General features: G+C 48.3%; 1 long non-coding RNA gene across 1 annotated transcript in view; it reads left to right on the forward strand.

Moving 5' to 3' along the window:
- Positions 1-13,528: 13,528 nt before the first annotated feature.
- LOC135821491 (uncharacterized) overlaps positions 13,529-21,273 on the forward strand; it is a 37,515-nt gene continuing 29,770 nt past the window's right edge. Inside the window, exon 1 of the long non-coding RNA XR_010554374.1 lies at positions 13,529-13,590. This is a non-coding gene — a long non-coding RNA (uncharacterized LOC135821491). The remainder of the gene's footprint in view (positions 13,591-21,273) is intronic.

Below are 21,273 nucleotides of genomic sequence, written 5' to 3' on the forward strand. Positions count from 1 at the left end.
TTTCGTCAGTGACTTTCATACACTTGTTGCACTGACATGTAGTGCACTGTAGACGTAGTGTAGGATCGCAAACACCAGTATGATATACCGGTACATGACTCTTTTGTAGTTGTAGGACGTGCATGGCCGTCGGTAGACCTACTCACTTTACTTAGCTACTAGTACTTGACATTCATGTACATGCAGGTGCAACCAGTGAACATGGGGTCAGGACTCAGGAGTTCTTACTTTCGAGCCGGGCATCGGTAAAAATCAAAAAAATAATGGAAAAAATGGGAGGTGGGTGAGTGGGTAAGAGAGAACTTTGCACGAGGACGGATTTTTTAATTTTTCGATAATTACGGACGACCCCTAAGAGCAAATCGGCATGCCCTTTAACTTAATACAGTTGTGGCAAGTGAAATCCAACACTTAGCATAAGGGACTGCACCATGCAGTCTTCAGCCCCTGCAGCCCTCCATACAGACAGTACGAGGTCATTTGCTATTTTTGGACACTCTAAATAGCACCCCATGATGTTGGTTTGTAAGATAACTTAAAACCCTTTCTTGATTTCTACTGGCACACTTATGCTTTACCACCACCCCACACACCTGAAGGCATAGAGTTGAAGCATGTGGTCACAACTTGACCTGATTCATGCATTGCCCTGCTCTAGAAATGGTTCATGAATCCGCCCAGCCCACATTCCTTCTCCGTTTCTCTCCGATTTTCTTTCCTTTCAGTTGCATCTTCCTCTCTGCTCTGTTTTATTTTCTCTTTTCGTTCGTCCCTCTTGATATTTGTACTTTGTATTGTTGAGGTAACGAACTGAACTAATTAAACCAAACCCAACCAAACCATAGAAGGTGTCTTTTTCTACTGCTTTTTCAATGCGAGCAATTATTGGACAACTAAATTAAATAGCATCTAGCAGCAGTCTGCAATGGTGTGAACAAGTAAAACTTGCCCAGGACATGAAAATGGGGTAAGGCTATGCCTATGAGACCGGCTGATATGAGTTCTAATGACAGGCCATAGCAAGCTTTTCAAGGCTTTTCAATGTGACACACAATTTAAAGGGTCACTAAAGGTTTTTCACGGACGTAATAATAAAGAAAACGCCCAGAAAGAAACGGCCTTCACCGCTAAAAATTGGCACGAAGAAACTTGAGGACCACAAGAAGACACTCTTGTCAAAGATTTGTCCACCAATGAAAGGACAACAACTCAGGAGGTTTCTACTTCCATATTTAACTGATTTATCTAAAAATTACGATGTCCAAAAATTGCGAACCACCTCGTACATGTGTTACATACAACTTTATCTGTCTGATGACAAAACTCGTACTCATCACAGTCAAGGTTCAAAAGATGCTGGCAAAAATGAATAGGGATTGGATACCAATACTCCTTATGTGTACCATGTTTGTGAACTGTGTGTATCTACACTGTGACCTTTCGATCTGTTTGGGATGCATACGGCTCTATAGTACAAATTAGGTGCAGTACATTACATCATTGGTGTCCATTTGTGGCGTTGTCCCCTATGATAAGTGTCGGATTTCACTTGCCACAACTGTAGATCCGCAAACAGCGAAAGTTTCACACATCACGTGGTCTAAATCTCATATCGTACTTTCACCGCTCGTGCTGGTCACGACAAGCAGCGGATTAAACGTTCCAGCAGGGGTCTCATCGATTGGCAAATCTGGATTGAGTGCGGGCACACCGTGTAGTCCGAGCAACGCTGGCCCAATCGACCTCAACAAGGGTGTAGTTCGCAACATGTACGCATATTGAACAAAGATGATGTAAATGTTGTCAAAAAAGCACCAACATTGTTTGAATTCTTTATTCTCACTATGGCACCATCGCCAAGAAGAGATACATTTATGAGAAGGTGAGATTGTGGGCTAAACAGTTGGAAAGTGATTTACATCACTTTAAACTTTACAAGTATGGGAGAGGGTGAGCGCTGCAGGAGCAGATTGAGTTAATCAGCAGTGAGCAGATTTCTTGTTTGAAAGCAGGTCGGGAGGAGACGTCATGAATGCTAGCAGGGAGGGCATTGTAGTATTCTAGGGACTTGTACAGTGGGGAGTCTTTACAGCGATCGGTTCTCGAGGGTGGGAGGTGCCAAGTGCGTGCGGGTCGAAGGCTGTACTGGGCCGTAACCTGAGCGGGGGTGTTGAGCATGCGTATGTGTTGTGGGGTATATTGATATTTTATGGAGTGAGCAAGCTGTTGTTGTTTTTGTTGTTTATTTAATATACATCGCATGTCAAACGGGCAGTTCTGCCCAATACCGTAAAGTACCGTTGATCCGCCCCCACCCCATGCCGTTTACCAGCTGGTTTTTCGACAGGGGGGGGGGGGTGGGAATTAGATCAAGGCTGTCAAGTGCAGTACGATGTACAACAACTTGGAGGATCAGACTCTATGTGCTAAATTGTGCACATTCTCATCCTGGATTGGCACATATTGAGTACAGCAAAGCAAACGTCGGTTCAACATCGTATTTCGTTATCTACGCCGAAATCGCTTCACAGGTAGAAAATCGACATGGGGTGGGAATAAGAGAGGGGCGGATCAACGATACTTTACGGTATTATGAAAGCGATGACAACCAGTAAAATGAGTCAGAGATGAAGAGAAAGTAAAATTATAATTATAATACGCAAATGGAAGTAACAGTGAGGGGAGGCAGGGTTAGGACGAGCAGGAAAAAGGTTCGAATTATAAACACGGGAAATTGTGGACACAAGGTATGCTATCGATTTCCATGTTTAAAAAGTTCCTTGGCTCTCCATCTGAGAAAAAGAGATCTCAAATTTACAAGTCGGGTCATCGTAGTATGATTCTATCAAGCCTCATCAACAGGTTACGAAAGCCATTGCATTTAACCGAATACAAATACGCGTAGCATGCGTTTGAATCCACCGTCAGTTACTAGCGACTTCATATTATCGGGCAGGCCATTCCAGAGTCGGTAGCTGGCTCGACACCTCGGTTGAAACACCTCCTCCAGCAACGAATCCACATACATACAAATGTACGCACTCACCCGTCAGATCATTAGCTTCGGCAGATGTATCGTGCAATACGGCGAGAAGGCACTCTCCTCAATAGGCAGCTGAAGTCACAGTATTACATCAGAGAGTTTGAAAATCGTCACCATGACCCACGAGGCTAACGGGCCAGTATCAATAGCTAGTCTCGTAGAACAGCAGTGAGGGCTGCACCAGCAGCCACACTCGCTGATCTGATGACTACTAGTGCCCTTGCCGAGATCGTCCATGACCCTGCCAGACCAGTCAAGGTGCCCCTGCCTCTTGCAGACCCCAATGGCGCTACCCTTTTGGAGTTTGATACTGTCAGCGTCGATGCCATCTCGACGTTGCTTGAATCTCTTGCATCCAGCGAAGCCACCGGCTCCTATGATATTCTGTCCGGCATCCTGAAATAATGCAGAGATTAAGTCTCGTATCCCCTAACTTTAATCGTCCCCCAGTCCCTTAGGTCTGGCATCTTTCCTGCTGCCTACAAGATTGTCCATGTCTGCCCTGTTTACAGATCCGGTGATAAGACCTCAGCCACCATCTACAGACCAATCTCACTGTTACATATCGCTGCCAAGACCCTAGAGAAGATTGTCCACAATTTGTCACTTCATATTTCTACCAGAATCCAGACCTATCTGCCATAGCAGCTGAACAATTTGCATACCTCTCACATCATAGCTGTGAGGATGCCCTGACACTTTGCATAGACAGAACTTGACTAGAAGTCTTTGCGGATATGGGCAAGGCGTTCAACCGTGTGCACCCCACAGGTCTACTGGATGAGCTAGCCGCAACTAGCGTAGGCAACACTGTCCTCAAGTGATTCTCAGACTATCTCACGAATCGCAGTCAGCAGGTTACTGTCAGTGGTTACAAGGGTGACACCAAACCCTGTACAAGAGGGGTCCCCTAGGAGTCTGTTGTCGGGCCTTTGCCTTTCTGCATGTACCTTCGCCGAATACCCGAACTTATTCGCGAGAGTATGGAGCAGCTGCTCGCTGATGATATTGCGTTCTATGTATCCGGCTCTGATGTGGCTACATTCATGCTACGCTTGAAGGATAGTATTCGGTGGCTAGAGCATCACCTCGATGAAAATGGCCTTCGGTTCAACTCCTTTAAGACACAGGTCATGTTGATGCGGCGTCCTGCCCCGCCTGCACGAGCCCAGCCTTGTAAAGTGTACCTGACCTGTAAAGATATTGTCATTTCCCCTGTCTCTACTGTGAAATACCTCTGTATACTAATCGATGATTTTTTTATCTAGGATTTGCAAGTAATGTGTATGTGCACTGTTTGAAAACTATCCCATATACTGTATAACACCATTATTTCGGTGTAATTTAAATTTCGGTAACTTCGGTACTGGTCCTGGATCACCTAATTTAACATTACACCTAAATTTTTCCGAAATACCAAAAATATGTAAAAATCACGAAAATCACTGTCAAATTAAAAAAATCAACTTGTATACTGGTATACCGGTAGTACATTGTACATACATAACATGTACCGGTATACATATGTGGAGCCTTTTGGCCTTGCTTGGCGGAGATATTAGTGCAAGACCGTTTTTTTTTTTTTTTTTTGGTGCCATGCAAATTTATCCTTACACCGAAAAGTCAGGGGTGGGCTTTTACCGAAATTTTACAACACCGGAAATAAGGTGATATACAGTACCCAGGCTGGTAACGGTCAGCCACATTGCGATGAAAAATGCATTTGGTTTAGATAGAATGATCCCAACTGCATTAGTTCTACAACTGTGTCATCTGCATTCGTTTGAGTAAAGAGTTAATTTGAAACTATACGGTTTTGTCTATCACTACTTGTCATCAATTGCTAGCAACTCCTTCAATCACTGTTTACCCTGCGTTCAGCTGGCCCGCACACAAATGCTCGTACTCGTGGCCAGGATACAGCTGCCTTAGTATTACCTACTGTAGAAATTGAGTATGGACTGCACTCGGTTTCATTTCTGGCGGCAGGTCGGTGGAATGCTATTCCTCCAAATTGTCGTCGGGCACAATCTGCTGATACATTTGCTCACCTCACAAAGATTCACCTAGGGTTCCCTGTAACAATGGCGGGGCCATGCCTGTTGGGACTCCCTAGTCTAATAAACACTACTAATACTTCTACTACTACTAGCCCAGCCACCTTCAGTTATGTGCCCTGCTAGAAGCGCATCATGGCTTCCTTTAAATGCTTTTCTGCTAAATGGGTTTCTGTAGTATAGCGGACTAAAGAATAGGAAACGTGTCACTCAATATTGTATTATGCTTTTTTTTTAGAATGAGGTCTGTCTCGTTATCCAGGAAACAACATATGAGCAACGTTGCCGCAGGGGCCTTATCAGAGTTTAAAGCCAGCTCAATCGTAATTTTACTACTCTTGATATTAACATGAGAGAGCTTGGAGGCTCAGGGTCCTACGCTAAGCTTTTTTTTTGCCTAGCTCATGCATGTTATTAGAACTGATGGAAATGTTTTGTTTCCATTAATTGGCTATAGTGTTTTACTTCGACCATGACGGCTACAATGCCCAAACATACCATAACGAACTGATCGGCTACATCATTGTACTGCAAAAGTTTCCATCTGTTCGAATAACATGCATGATGAGCTAGGCAAATAAGAATAGCGTAGGGCCCTGAGCGAAAGAAAATAACTTTCTCTTTGCATTCGAAGGTAATACGACACCGTCTACCACCTTGATGACCAAGGCGAAAGAGCATAGTGATGCTCTAATTTTTTCATCTCTCCTAATTTACTCAAGACATAACCTAGGATTCGAACCCGCACTATCACACCGTATGCATCCCCCCGATACACTTCGCATACATACTCATTCTTCCAAGCTGCTGCACGTTATGATCTTGCATTTGAAAGCCCTATTTGAATATTGTGGCCAGCTGTCTCTGATGGTACGGTACGAGACAGGTACGGGATAGCGCCAGGCATGCCGACGTACGCGACGGCACAAAACAAACAAACACATGGCATTAAAGCTGTGTGGACCCTGGCTAGCGCAAAACGTTACTGAAGTTACACCTTTTGCATAGCTACGGGAATAGCAAAGTCTGGTAATTCGAACCTCAAAACGGGCATATGTTGTGGGGGTTGGATAATTGGAATGCCCTGGCATACTGGGGTTTGATTTATCCAGATTCTACCTATATTTTTGCACCTCAGCGTTGACTTTCTCATCTCCTCCACAGACTTAGAATGTTTAGCGTCCTTGTGTACGTATACAAATATAATAATTAGGTAATTGATAACACTGCTGTGTTGTATTTTTGAGTTTCTACCAGAAGACGTTTTCTGTTCTGTTCTGGTTGTGCGTCTGGTCATTTCCTTTGGATATTCGCAGGTCTTAACGGTAGCTGTGATTTGTATGGTGCTAGCTTGGAGTGAACCTTCCAAAGCCTGTGGTTCGTGTACATGTAGCAACGGAGTTGTCATGTCGTGCCCAAACATTGTCCAAATGTGAGTTCTACATGGTCTGGCGTTTGAAAGCTTTAACTTACGTATTCATAGCAGCAATTACTTCCTCTGCGTCATCGAAATTGTTGCAGTTTGACTTTTGATATAAAACGGGGTATTTACTCACCAGCACTCGTACCAGAGGCAAGGAATCGGACATAAGCGATAGTCAGCAGTATAGGGTGATGGCAAAGTTCTATTTTCTGTTATTGAAAGCTGGAATTTTTGAACTACAGTCCATTCAGAAAAAAATGAACTTCTAGCTTTTGGCCATAAATGGGTCAAACGTTGAGTTTTTTTAGAATTTTTTCTGCAATCCCATATGGAATCCTCTTCCAATTATGTTTCTGAAGTTTTTTTGTCCAAAAAGCAAGCCATAGCAAGAATAGGATTTCGGCCAGGTTTTGCCCCAAAAGCACTGAATTGGGAAAAACCATCAAAATCCAGGCCGTTTGACCCCGCCTGCAACAGTGCATTCTGCGGCTCGAACCCCAGTTCAGGCACTCTTTTTGGACTCTTTTTCAAATTTCAAAGTTCGCAGCACTGCACTGTGTACAATGAAATCACGAAAAATCGCCAAATAAGGGAGCTCGCCAGAGCCAGGACCCATCTTTTTATGAATGGACTGTAGACGCAATTTCTTTGCTGATGTCGCTGCGATGGTAATTCCAACTCGCTGAGATTAGTCAGGCGTTGCAGCCTGCACATTTCTCATGCTAATGGCCAATCACTCCAGCCTCATCTCTGTTTTACCTTAGCTGGGGTGAGAATGACTTCATGGAACAAGTGGCAGCGCTTGGAGAAAAATCGAGGGATCAGCAAACTAAATGCCTGCAACAGCGATAAAATGTGTCGCTCTGGCTGACACACTCAGTACATGATTGTACCTGCAAGAGCAGTGTAGACCCCACACGTAGTGCTAGTGATGCACGCGCAGGTGCCTACCATGATACCAGTGATGCTGAAAAAGACGGCGAGCTGGACGTGATGGTACACTTATCTGCATGAGCTGTGACCACACAGCTAAAATAAATGAGCATGCCACGGCTAGAAAAGTTCAATTCAAGATCGACGTGATTCCGCCGACGGTAATCAACCGACCTCGCAACGATCGTGTATTCTTACTAGGCTTCGTTGGTGGTAAAGTAGAAATCATCCAGAGCTAGCAAACAACAAGCATAGCAGCTCTTGTCCTGTGGAGGAAGTCAAAGCGTTTGTGATGAGGCGCGACCAACTTTTAACCTTCCTTGAAATGTTTCGGAGAGATATTTTTGCGTCCATTGACATCAACGACGACGAGGACTTCATCTCTGCATGAAAACTCTCAGTCCAACTTTCCTGGAACGTTACTCTAGTCTTCAGACTATCATACTGTGTAATAGGTTTTGAATGGCTTACAGTCCATTTCAAAACTATAGACGTGTACCTAGGCAAAAACCGTTATGCCAGCATCTATACCACATAAAATCTGTGATCACTTTGTGCATAATTTATTTCAAATTGGGCGTCTGTTATCCAATCGTTTAGAAACTATATGAGAGTATTTGTGGAGCGGTCCTGAGCAATATTCCGAAAACTATTCTCAAAGAGGTCCAGCCAAATTTGAAATATTTCAAAAACCCTACGAAATGGACTGTAGCTTATGGAGTTGTCAGTAACAAGTGACGAGTCACTAGTAAAACTGCGACAAATATTTCAAAAACCCTACGAAACGGACTGTAGCTTATGGAGTTGTCAGTAACAAGTGACGAGTCACTAGTAAAACTGCGACAAATATTTCAAAAACCCTACGAAACGGACTGTAGCTTATGGAGTTGTCAGTAACAAGTGACGAGTCACTAGTAAAACTGCGACAAATATTTCAAAAACCCTACGAAACGGACTGTAGCTTATGGAGTTGTCAGTAACAAGTGACGAGTCACTAGTAAAACTGCGACAATTTCGATGACGCGGAGGAAGTAGAAATATTCAGCACTTGTGCCCATATTAGTATTCACATTGAACACTATTCAATGATGGAGTTATTCTTTTGATCCTTTTGAATACATGAAACACGTTTTGATGCAGATAATACATAAGGGTCTTTTCAATAACGATGTTGCATGCCTTTTGCTATACAAACGTCAAGGTGATACAAAGGCACAAAGTCGCATAGATCAACTGATTTGCCGAGTTGGAGAACCAGCTTTAGAGTTACACAAACAGGCGATGGCATCTCCTTTTATACATGTAAGCGACATATACGGCATGGCAAGGTTATTGATAATAGGTATGGGAAGTAATGGGGAGGGGAGGAGAAAAAATCACAAGTGAAAGAAGTCACAACTGTAAGAGAATAAAGTCGGATGTTGAACCAACAATAACTGTAGAAATGAAAAGGACATTTGAATTCGAGTTAAGAGTAACTCTCCATCACTGTAACTAGATTCTACATACTAGTGTTAAAACAATCTCAACCTGTACTCGTTAGCTCGCCCGCCAGAAACTCTGCTCGTTGTGCGGCAAGCTCGTTTGCACTAACGAACACCGTACACCGTACTCCGTACACATGGCAGCACATGTCGACCGGGGAGTCGTAAAATATGTTACGATTCCCTGGTCGATAGAGAGTCCAGTCCCGCTCAAAGTGAAAATCACTCGCAGTTATATTGTCTGGATGCCTGCACCACACTTGAGTTGCTTGTGCTGGCATTGCAGCTTTGGTGGACTCTACTGATGTCTTGTTGCGCATCTGAGTGAAAGTTACGCTCAGTCGTTTGGAAGTTTTCTCCCGCGATGCAGCGAAGACCAGGGCTACTTGCAATCTTTGCAAAACGGTCTATTCTTACAAAGGCTACTTAACCACGGTGCCGAAAAGACATCTCGACACCAAACAGCAGTCCAAAGTGAAGCAGCAGCAACCCCAATTATGCCAGTGGTGATAATTTGCGGTGATAATTTGAACCAGCTGAAAAATCGATCTTTGAAAAAAGTATATCCAAAAATTTATAATTGCCACATCAATGAAACTCGTTAGCTCGCTCGATAGCTTCCTCGTTAGTGGAACTGATCGTTCTTTTTTTTTATAGATATGCTCGCTTCAACACTACTATGTACAGTCAGAAAGTGCAAGAACTAGGCACAAAACTGACATAGTACTGAGACATCTTGAATCGTGGTTCGACCTTATTGTCCATTGGTCTTGCCAGTATCGTCATCGCAATGCATGAACATCTGCCAACGTCCTTCACAGCGGAGACTTTCAGCTCGTGCTTATCTTGCTTGCGCTCACCTTTCCTACCTGATGTTATTTCTATAACTTAGAACCTTTCAAGTTGGAAGGCTGTTGGAGTGCACATCGAAGATCTGCTAAAGCTGTTAGCCAGTTAGTTGTGAAACCAGGGCTGTTCCAAGTGCGACATTTATCAATATGGCGGCGTACCGTAGCAACCCGCATCGCAACAGCTCGCGTACGCACAGCGTACCGACGCATGCAGTCTTTCTGCACATTTTTCAAATTTATCGAAGAAAGTTTTTGTTTTTGGGCGATGGATTCGTGCCTTAGAGAGGTCGTATGATGCCATGCTGGAGGAGAATAAGTCTACCCAGACCTGGAAGCCTCCCTTCGGCGAAGTACTGAAGTTAGTATGTCCTGGAGTCAATACAGTCAATACAGGAATTGTTTTCAAGACGATGCAGTGTAATAAATTCTAGTAATGTAGTGCATCATGGAATTCGGTGTGTTTGAAACTTCGGAACACGAAGGGGCCACGTTTGCTTAACTCGCTACCATCATGATGTCAACAGATGGAACCCCACTGCTCTTATTCTACAACATGTTCTCCCCTGAGGACAGCTTACAGCCAGATTTCCGTGCATAAGAAAAGAGCGCAAATAAATCGTTAGACTGATTGCAATACATCTTGGAGAAGGAGAAGGATAGAATTCGATCGTCTGCTACTCTCTCAACGCAAAGTTGATGACATAGCAGCTACATGTACGTCTCTTCATGCGTGTGCTCTTCCCCTTTGGGGGCAGTGTGAGGATTTTAGGATTGCTGGAAATCAGATTCTGTATACTATTGGACAGCAGTTTCTGCATTGCACATGCTCCACAGTGCTCATCGGCAAGGATGTTGAATTTGCGTGTACCCCTTCACCACCCTGCTCTCCATACTATTCCAGATCAGCACTAACTGAACATTAAAGTGTTTCATTTCCAGTAAAATGTGCTCCGCCAATAAGTGCGGCATTGGAGGTGGTGATATTTATTGCCACAGTTGCACTGCTGATATTCGTCATGAAAGAAGCAATGGATGTTGGTCAAGTCAACCAGTGGGCTTGCAGTGATTTTTTTTCTTTCTTTTTTTACTATATTCACATAACCAGCTCGAAAAGAATAAGGAAAGACAATGGTACGGAGACTAGGACAAACTGACAAGTAATGAGCAGGCGCTGTGCCGAGACGCAGCAATGATGGTGGGGCATTGATGACTCTGCCGACCTGAGGTCTCGGCGTCACGGCCAAAAACACGCACCAAAACAAGGAAAAAAGAAGAAGATAGAGCTGTACAAGTCAGAAAGATGCGAAAAACCCGTAAAACCCAAGGCTTAACACGAGTGAGTGTGGGGAGAAACTATCATAGCATCATACTATTCATCGACTCGACTGCCCAGAGCCAGTTTGTGCTGCGAAGATGGCGATAAACGTTCGTTTTGAATGATTGCATTCTCTTGCTGTGGGAAGGCTGGGACAGGAGAGCTGCAGGGAGGGAGTTCCAGTTGCTGATGCTGCAGTGTGGGAAGGAGCGCTTCAGTGTCAGCGGGGCAGATGCAGGCAGCTGGTGTTGGAGCTGGTGGTCATGGCCACTGACACTACCGTGCTCGCTGCGGGTTCTGGGGTTGGCAGAGGTGATATGGCGAGGTGGCAACGCAGAGAGCAGCTGCGGTGGACCAGGCAAGTAGTGAAGCTTGTACAGGCAGGCAAGCGAGGCAACAGTACGGCGGATGGCCAAGCTGGGTAGGTGTGCCCCAGGGCCGATAGCATGGAGTGTGCGGCGCTGAACATTGTTCAGACGCTGGAGGTGACTCTGCGCAGATCCCATCCATACAAGAGGCGCATACTCCATGACTGGTCGTACGAACGCCTTATACAATGTCGTCCGGCCGGCGGGGGTGAGGATGTGGGCGGCTCTGTTTAGGACCCCAAGCTGTTCGCGTGCACGGGTGGCTACGGAGCGTAGGTGATCGCCAAAGGTCAACTTGGCGTCCACCTTCACACCAAGGAGGGTGATGCTGGTTGTCTCGGGCACCAGTGTTCCACCAAACAGGAGTGAGGGGAGATCTAAGCCGGCGCCTCTGAGGGTGGCTGTCATGGCCTGGGATTTAGTTGGTTCAAAAGTCACTTTCCACGTACGGCCCCACTCGTGCAGTCGGTCAACGGACACCTGCAGTGACTGCTCTGCGACTTCCGGAGTCTGCTGGGAGGTGACTAAGCTGTATAAGGTTGTGTCATCAGCATAGGCCTCCAAGCTGGCGCCGTCATCGAGAACGTCTGGCGCGTCGTTGATGTACGCCAGGAAAAGCGTTGGACCAAGAATGCTTCCCTGGGGGTCTTCAGCGGAGGTCGTATACGAAGCTGACGTACGCCCTCCAACAAGGCACTGTAATGAACGGGTGTCCAGGTACGAGGCAAGTCATCTCTGGAGCGGACCATCGATGCCTAGGCTGCGCACCTTGTGGAGGAGGCCGACATGAGAGACACGGTCAAACGCACCTGCGATGTCAACAGCCAGGATACGAGCCGCCCCTCCGCAGCCCACAGCGCTTGCCCAGGCAGTTTGGAGAGCTTGCAAAGCGTCTGATGTGCCGAGGCCTCTGCGAAATCCAAACTGGTGCGACGTGAGCAGATGGTGGTCCTCAAAATATTAATTAAAAAGGGGAGTGGAATTTGGCATAAGCAGTTGCATGGCTACATGTATGGCTCTAAAAATCTAATGAAATACCTAAAAGGTGTGGAGAACAACGTCTCTTAACCAGCTCCCCCTTCGCGAAGAAGTTTCAATAACTCAATAAGCGTGACATTTAGTGCGACAACAAGAGATAATCACTGGACATAACTAAAGAGGTTTTCACAACATACCTAACAGCCTAAGTGTGAATTTAATTTGCTTATGCTTGCTAGCAAAGGTTGAGTTTCTTTGTGTGGATGTATACGGCTTCAAAACAATCTAGCACTGCGTACACATGACACAATCGAACAAAATCATCTGAATACACAGCACAACAATCAGGATGCTCAAACAAATGACGATGGACGACTCATACATCAGAATAATCAGCATGTGCGGTGGACACAACCGATACCAAATGGCTAGTCGTGTGGACCCTAGCCATTGCCGCTGTCAGTGCTTTAGACGCTGCCATCGCCGTCGGTGCCGATCTTTGCTGTTGCTTGGCGTTGACGTCAGTGCTTTAGACAGCCATCACCATCGTTGCCAAATGTTGTCAACACCTGGACGCACGCATCCGACAACAGGAGACGTCCAGCAAAGAATCATCCTGGTACAAGATGATCTAACGCAGCGGCATCAACACAAAGCAACGTCACCTCACAATTAACTAGACCACCGGAAAAAAACAACCGGACAAGACACTTACTGGCATGGCAGTGACAGGAACCGCATCAACTAGAAGAATGACAAGATCAGAAACGACGGCAATGGCAGCAGGAGCAGTCTGAAGAACAAATTGCCTGACTCCACCAAGACTCGAACCAGGGACACTCGCTTGTAGCCAGCAATGCTGTAACCACTGAGCTATGGTGTAGTGGTCATCCCAGCAGAAACCGTTCAACATTTTCTTCAGACTTCGTACCTCACACTTTGTGTGAATCTATACAGGTGGGTGGAACGCAGCCCTCACTGTAATCCACACACTCCACCTACAAACTAGCACGCAATATTCTTTCAGGATCATACATCCTATCCAAATTCTACTTTGTTCTCCCAGAGGTTTGTGGGAAAATCAACTTGTTCACCTACCTGCCGGGCTGTTCAAAGCCACAACCAAATTACAATCACTGTAAGTCACATTGTGAATGTACCGTAAAAATGCCTTTTTGTTCAAGTTCTTTTGAGATGTGGCAAATGGGATTTCGGGATATTGTATCTCGTTGAATGATCTCATGTACCCTTTATGACCCGAATCTGACGCCGCTCGTGGAAGACTTTTCCAGGTATAACTCCGTGTTGGAAGCAAAGAGCTGAGATAGTGTCTTTACAAGTTCCATTGCGCATTCCTTCAAGAAAGAAACTAGCTCCTGCGATTTCTTTTCCACTTAGCCACCTATTTAACCTCTCCTTTACCACAGGCAAGTTCTCTACCAACTGGAAACTGGCTAAATTTTTGCCTATTTACAAGTGCAAAGGCAGCAAATCCCAAGCGAGTAACTATCGCCCAATTTCCCTCCTGTCCTGTATTTCCAAATTTTGCGAATGGCAATTCTTCAATCAATTATATAATCCTATTTCTCCTGCTCTGGATCCCGCGCAATCTGGGTTTCGTCGTGGTGACTCGACCGCTCTACAGCTCACCAAGCTGATCCGAAACATTGCCGACTATTGTCATATGGGGCGGAAAGTTGCCATATGCTTTTTCGACCCTGAGAAAGCTTTCGACACCGTGTGGCAGCTGACAACCTATCCAACAGAACGCAAGTTGGCTTTGTAGGTGGACTTCTCTCAGATGCCTCACCTGTTCTGTCCGGAGTGCCGCATAAAGCAAATAGCTTGGACAGTGGCTCTGCGAGCTCGTGGGCACATTCCTTAAGGACGCGAGCAGAAATACCGTCAGGCCCTGTAGCCTTGGAGACGTCGAGCTTTGTCAGAAGGCGGCGCACAGCCTCTGGGCGGAAGCGGATGGTGCGAAGAGTTCGAGCATCTGAGGGAGCAGGGTCCGGTAGGTCAGCCTCCACAAGGTCCGGACCGGCAACGCTGCATTTCTTCGAGAAGAAGCGAGCGAATGCCTCTGCTTTCTCTGAGCTCGTTGCCCACTTGCGGCCGTCAGAGTCGACAATTAGGGGAATTTCGGGCTGTGTGCGGTTGCCTGCGGCGCTCTTCAACTTCGTCCACCACTGTTTGTCTCTGAGGGACCCAGTTGTAAGGCTTCGACGGAGACTTGTCTCCTTTGCACTTCGTGATCGGAACTGGGTGGCGATCGCTACAGTCACGGAATTGCTGAACGCCTGCTGAAGTGCTGGGTCATAAGGGTGTTTTCTCCAATCGCGCCAGCGCTGAATCGCCCGTTCACGCTTATTTTGGAGTCGACGAGATGTCTGCCCTGACGTTTCCTGTGACCGGCGCTGACTCTGCCGATCACGAGCGTTCTGGCCTCGACGGGATCTCTCTTCCGACGTTTCCTGTGACCGGCGCTGATTCGCCTGTTCACGCTTATTTTGGAGTCGACGAGATGTTTGCCCTGACGTTTCCTGTGACCGGCGCTGACTCTGCCGATCACGGGCGTTCTGGTCTTTCTCTGAGCTCGTTGCCCACTTGCGGCCGTCAGAGTCGACAATTAGGGGAATTTCGGGCTGTGTGCGGTTGCCTGCGGCGCTCTTCAACTTCGTCCACCACTGTTTGTCTCTGAGGGACCCAGTTGTAAGGCTGCGACTGAGACTTGTCTCCTTTGCACGTCGTGATCGGAACTGGGTGGCGATCGCTACAGTCACGGAATTGCTGAACGCCTGCTGAAGTGCTGGGTCATAAGGGTGTTTTCTCCAATCGCGCCAGCGCTGAATCGCCCGTTCACGCTTATTTTGGAGTCGACGAGATGTCTGCCCTGACGTTTCCTGTGACCGGCGCTGACTCTGCCGATCACGGGCGTTCTGGCCTCGACGGGATCTCTCTTCCGACGTTTCCTGTGACCGGCGCTGATTCGCCTGTTCACGCTTATTTTGGAGTTGACGAGATGTCTGCCCTGACGTTTCCTGTGACCGGCGCTGACTCTGCCGATCACGGGCGTTCTGGCCTTTCTCTGAGCTCGTTGCCCACTTGCGGCCGTCAGAGTCGACAATTAGGGGAATTTCGGGCTGTGTGCGGTTGCCTGCGGCGCTCTTCAACTTCGTCCACCACTGTTTGTCTCTGAGGGACCCAGTTGTAAGGCTGCGACTGAGACTTGTCTCCTTTGCACGTCGTGATCGGAACTGGGTGGCTATCGCTACAGTCACGGAATTGCTGAACGCCTGCTGAAGTGCTGGGTCATAAGGGTGTTTTCTCCAATCGCGCCAGCGCTGAATCGCCCGTTCACGCTTATTTTGGAGTCGACGAGATGTCTGCCCTGACGTTTCCTGTGACCGGCGCTGACTCTGCCGATCACGGGCGTTCTGGCCTCGACGGGATCTCTCTTCCGACGTTTCCTGTGACCGGCGCTGATTCGCCTGTTCACGCTTATTTTGGAGTCGACGAGATGTCTGCCCTGACGTTTCCTGTGACCGGCGCTGACTCTGCCGATCACGGGCGTTCTGGCCTCGACCGGATCTCTCTTCCGACGTTTCCTGTGACCGGCGCTGAATCGCCCGTTCACGCTTATTTTGGAGTCGCCGAGATGTCTGCCCTGACGTTTCCTGTTACCGGCGCTGACTCTGCCGATCACGGGCGTTCTGGACTCGACGGGATCTCTCTTCCGACGTTTCCTGTGATCGGCGCTGAATCGCCCGTTCACGCTTATTTTGGAGTCGATTCTGCGTCTGCCCTGACGTTTCCAGGGACCGGGGCTGACTCTGCCGATCACGAGCGTTCTGGCCTCGACGGGATCTCTCTTCCGACGTTTTCTGTGACCGGCGCTGAATCGCCCGTTCACGTTTATTTTGGAGACGACTGGATCTCTCTTCCAAAGGATCTCTCTTCCAAAGTATGTTTTTGCTGACGCATCCTATCACCTATTCCGCAACTAGCGTCCATTCCAATTTTATTTCCACCTCGTCTCCCTATTAATTTTCTTTCCAAATCTCTCTCTACATCAGGGAGTCGTATACATAATACGACGAATATTGTGGCCAGCTGTTATGTACAATCCTGTAGAACCTTTATAGTCACATATAACGGGACAGATACGGTAGCTCCAGGCATGACACAAACAAACAAACACCAAATCACAGATACGGGACAGATACGGGACAGTTACGGTAGCTCCAGGTGTGACACAAACACACAAACACCAAATTAAAGCTGTGTAGACCCTGGCTAGCGCCAGACGTTACTGAAGTAACGTCTTCTGCATAGCTACGGGAATTAAAGCTGCGTGGACCCTGGCTAGCGCCAGACGTTACTGAAGTAACGTCTTCTGCATAGCTACGGGAATAAAGCACTTCCTTATGTCAGTGCATGACACAACGTGGTGTCAGAAGTTAGTCAACCAGGTCTTCTACACTTCGAGTAGAAATGGCCAAGTTCGCGCCGCCTGCAGACTTTGATTCCTCCATTCCAGATGCCTGGCCGGCTTGGAAACGCCGGTTTGCGAGATATCGCCTCGCCTCAGAGCTCAACGCGATAGACGTGAAAGTGCAAATCTCTACGTTGCTCTACTCGCTGGGCCCTGAGGCCGAAACTGTCTTCGATCAACTGGTATTCGACTCCGTTGGAGACGAGGACAAGTATGACAAGGTCATGACGAAGCTGGACGCTTACTTTACGCCAGCATTGAATGTTTTTCACCAGAGGACCATTTTCGAACAGTGCGTCCATCTTCCAGGAGAGTCCGTGGAAGAATTAGTTCGGAAACTTCAGGCAGCAGCGAAGTTCTGTGACTTTGGTGACCAGAAGGACAACAGATATCGAGATCGCCTCGTGGCTCACATTCTGGATCGTCAAGTCGCGAAGGACCTGCAGCTGATTGAGCCCGCAAAACTCACCCTCACGGACGCAGTTCTCAGGGCCAGGCAGGCCGAGAACATTTTCGGATACGTTGCAGCGCAAGCCGCCAGGCCGCAGGTCAATGCTGCATCCCGCTTTGGAGGTAAGCAGCAAGATGCAAGGAGTCGCCGCCAGCGCAGCCTGCACCAACGCCGTCCACGCAGAGGAAGAGCGGCACTGCAGCTTCAACATGTGGATGGTGTGGCCACGCTGGTTCGCACAAGAGCAACCGTTCTGCGTATCCTGCGTTCCGTCGCAAGTGTGATTCATGCGGCAAGCAGGGCGACTTCGCCGGCGTCTGTCTTTCCACTCCAGCAACCACGCGTGGTGCCAGAGCTGTCGAAAATGAATCGCTCGCGTCCCCGTCGCCATTCATGGGTGGTGTTGCAGAGCTGTCATCCAACGCCAGACCTTCCCAGTCCACCGACGCCTGGTCAGTAAGTCTGCCTGTCTGCCTGCTTGCTCGACAAATTTGATATTGAAGATCGACACAGGTGCAGACGTATCATGTATCACGCACTCCACGTATCAGAATCTCGTACTTGGTCTGGCTCATCGCAATTGTCGCTTATCTATCGCCACTAAGAACAGGAGTTTTTTTACCGCTCTGTGAAATTTCCAACAGGCATAGTGAGGAAGCATGATACATGAATACTCTCCGCTACAAGAAAAAAAATTCAGCAATGGAATCAGGTGAAGCAAGTCGAAGAAAGGAAGCAAAGTAAGCAAAATGAAGAAGAAGCGCGTTCTTGCACTCACACTAGTAATACAGGTCCAGAGTACATTCAACTCCGCATCTCTGGAGCCGCGCGGCTACATTCGCTGACATTTGCTGGTGTCTAGCTGCTGGCATAGACTGGTACATGGTAGAGTATCTCTCGCGTTCTCAGCCTATCATAATTATGGCAGCAATGGGAAAGAAACAGTTGTGGCTGTCACTTCGGTGCTTGAATGAACCGTGGGCAGTGTGACCTGTGTGTCACCACAGTGTGTTTCAACAAAGCCTTCGAATGAGGCATACAGGCCTCTCCAGACAGCTGTCATACGCTTCGCTGGATACCCTGGCCTCAACTCTTGTAATGCGGCTGCTAGGTCCACCAAGAGAAGGAACAACCAACACGTCGGCCGGGCGCATCCATCAAAAACACTTTTCTTCTTCAGCATGGGGCTCATACTCCTCTGCAGTGCACGCGTGCCTGTCACGCTTTCCAGGCCAGGATGTCAGTTGCCCCTGCTACAGTTCCGGTCTTCGGGTCTCTGCGCGCGCTTGGCTTTTGGCAACACAGACAGTGAATGGCCAGATTCCCACTTCCCAAAAAAGTCGAATACATCGCGATTCAAAGCGCTAGTCGCGATCATTTTTTCCTTGGTGCCTCCTTTGATTTTTCCATCACGATCTCCCAAGCAAAAGTAAGTTCGATATCGTGATTGGACTGTGTTTTACCTGTCAAAAAGGGCGTGGGGATAAGCGAAAATTGCGATGAGCCGGACCAAGTGCAACGCCCTGTACTCACACCATCCACTACCAAACTTCTTAGTCCATCTGGTGCACCTCTATCCATCAAGGGTCAGTTCACTGCAGACACCATGCACAAGAGTGAACTGTTCTCTATGGAGATCGTAGTTATCGATGGACCTGGATCTACCAACCTGTTGAGTCGCAGAGACTGCCCCCGACTTCGCCTGATCCAGCATTTAGATGCAGCAGAATCGTGTACCAGCAAGCCAGCACAGCCCATCGGTTGTATGGTTGGGCCCCCAGCTCATATCAACCTTGTGGATGACGCCACGCCGTACCACTGTGGTGTTGCCCGCCGTGTGCCTCTGCCTCTACAGGACAAGGTCACAGAAGAGCTCGCACGTATGGAGGAAATGGGCATCATCGTCCGGGAAACAGATCCCTCTGACTGGTGCTCTCCTATGGTGCCGGTTCGTAAACCTAATGGTCGCGTACGGATCTGCGTAGACCTAAAGAAGCTGAACGGCAACGTGAAGAGCGAGCACTTCCCTCTTCCGACAGTTGAGGACACACTGGCTAGGCTCGCCGGATCTACTGTCTTTTCCACGCTGGATGCCAACAGCGGCTTCTGGCAAGTGCCTCTCACGGAGTCTGCATCCAAGCTGACCACGTTCATCACGCCTGTGGGTCGTTTCCGTTTCCTCGGGATGCCATTCGGTATAACCTCTGCACCAGAAATCTTCCAGCGACGCCTGCAGGATTTCCTGTCCCACGTCAAAGGTTCTGAGGTATTCGTGGACGACGTTCTGGTCCACGCCGCTAACGAAGCTGAACACGACCACCAGCTGGACACAACGCGCCAGGTCCTTGCTGACGCAGGCATCACTCTTAACCCCGACAAATGCCACCTCAAGCAGTCGTCAGTCAAGTACCTGGGACACATCGTCAGCGGGTCCGGTGTGAAACCCAACCCCAGCAAAGTCTCCGCCATTGACGAACTCAAAGAGCCTACGAATGTTCCTGAGCTCCGGCGTGCCTTGGGTCTGTTCACATACGTCGCCAGATTCATCCCGGAATTGGCTACGATCTCAGCGCCCCTCCGTCAGCTCCTGCACACCAACACTGGTTGGTTCTGGGACTCCCCGCAGCAGGACGCGTTCCGTCGGCTTAAAGAGCTCGTTGTTTCAGCCCCGTGCTTAGTGCACTATGACCCCAAGCGTCCCATCATAGTCAGTGCAGATGCCAACAGCTATGGCATTGGTGGTGTTCTGCTCCAGAAGCACGATGGCGACTGGCGCCCAGTAGGCTACGCCTCTCGCTCCCTGACCAAGACGGAACAAGGCTATGCGCAGATCGAAAAGGAATGCCTCGCAGCGTTGTGGACGTGCGAGAGGTTAGACCTCTTCGGCACTCCCAGGTTCATCGTGCAGACGGACCACAAGCCCCTAGTGCCACTGATCAACACCAGAGACCTGGACAAGGTTCCCATCCGATGCCACCGAATGCTGCTAAGCTTCCTCGGGTGCGAAGTCCATGCCATACACGTTCCCAGCAAGGATCTGGTGGTGGCCGACACGCTTTCACGAGCGCCAGCATCGGCGTCAGTTGACAACGTTCTGCAAGACGACATCGGCATGGTTTTATCAACCACTGCCGAAGATCTCACGAGTCCATCCGTTCTCGCCGACCTAGCCAAGGCTACGTCTGAAGATCCCTTGTTGTCCAGTGTGATGCGCTACGTCATCCATGGCTGGCCTGCTACCGTCCCTGACGACATCAAGCCGTTCCATCGTGAGCGAGGCCAGTTGTCTCACATGCAAGGTGTCTTGTGCCACGGCTTTCGCCTGGTGGTTCCGTCCGTGCTACAGCCTGAAATCCTCCAGAAGCTGCACGATGGTCACCAAGGTGTAATGAAGAGTAAAGTCTGTGCCCGCTTCTCGTCGTGGGGGCCTGGTATCTCTGCCGACATCAAGGCGTACGTCGCCAAGTGCACTACCTGTATCAAGCAGCGTCATCAGTCTCCAGAGCCTCTTTAGACAACTCCGTTCCCCGAGCGTCCGTGGCAGCGTATTGCATCGGATCTCTGTTATGTCGACGGCCGCCAGTACCTGATTACCGTGGACTATTTCTCCCGTTACATTGATGTCGCTTGTCTCTCATCGACTACATCACGGGCCGTCATCACTCACCTGAAGAGTATATTTGCTGTCCACGGCTATCCGGACATCTTCGTCAGCGATAATGGGTCACAGTTCGCTTCCGACGCCTCTCACATCCAGTATAAGAAGTACCCCACTCTTGACAAGCTCACCCATTACAAATCTGAGCGGAACAAGGCCCGGAATATGTCTCGCTCATTTTCGCTGCGCTCACCTTCCCCTCTTCGGTCCTACGTAA

The sequence above is a fragment of the Sycon ciliatum genome, chromosome 7 (assembly GCF_964019385.1).
Source record: "Sycon ciliatum chromosome 7, ocSycCili1.1, whole genome shotgun sequence".
In the NCBI taxonomy this organism is placed as follows: Eukaryota; Metazoa; Porifera; class Calcarea; order Leucosolenida; family Sycettidae; genus Sycon; species Sycon ciliatum.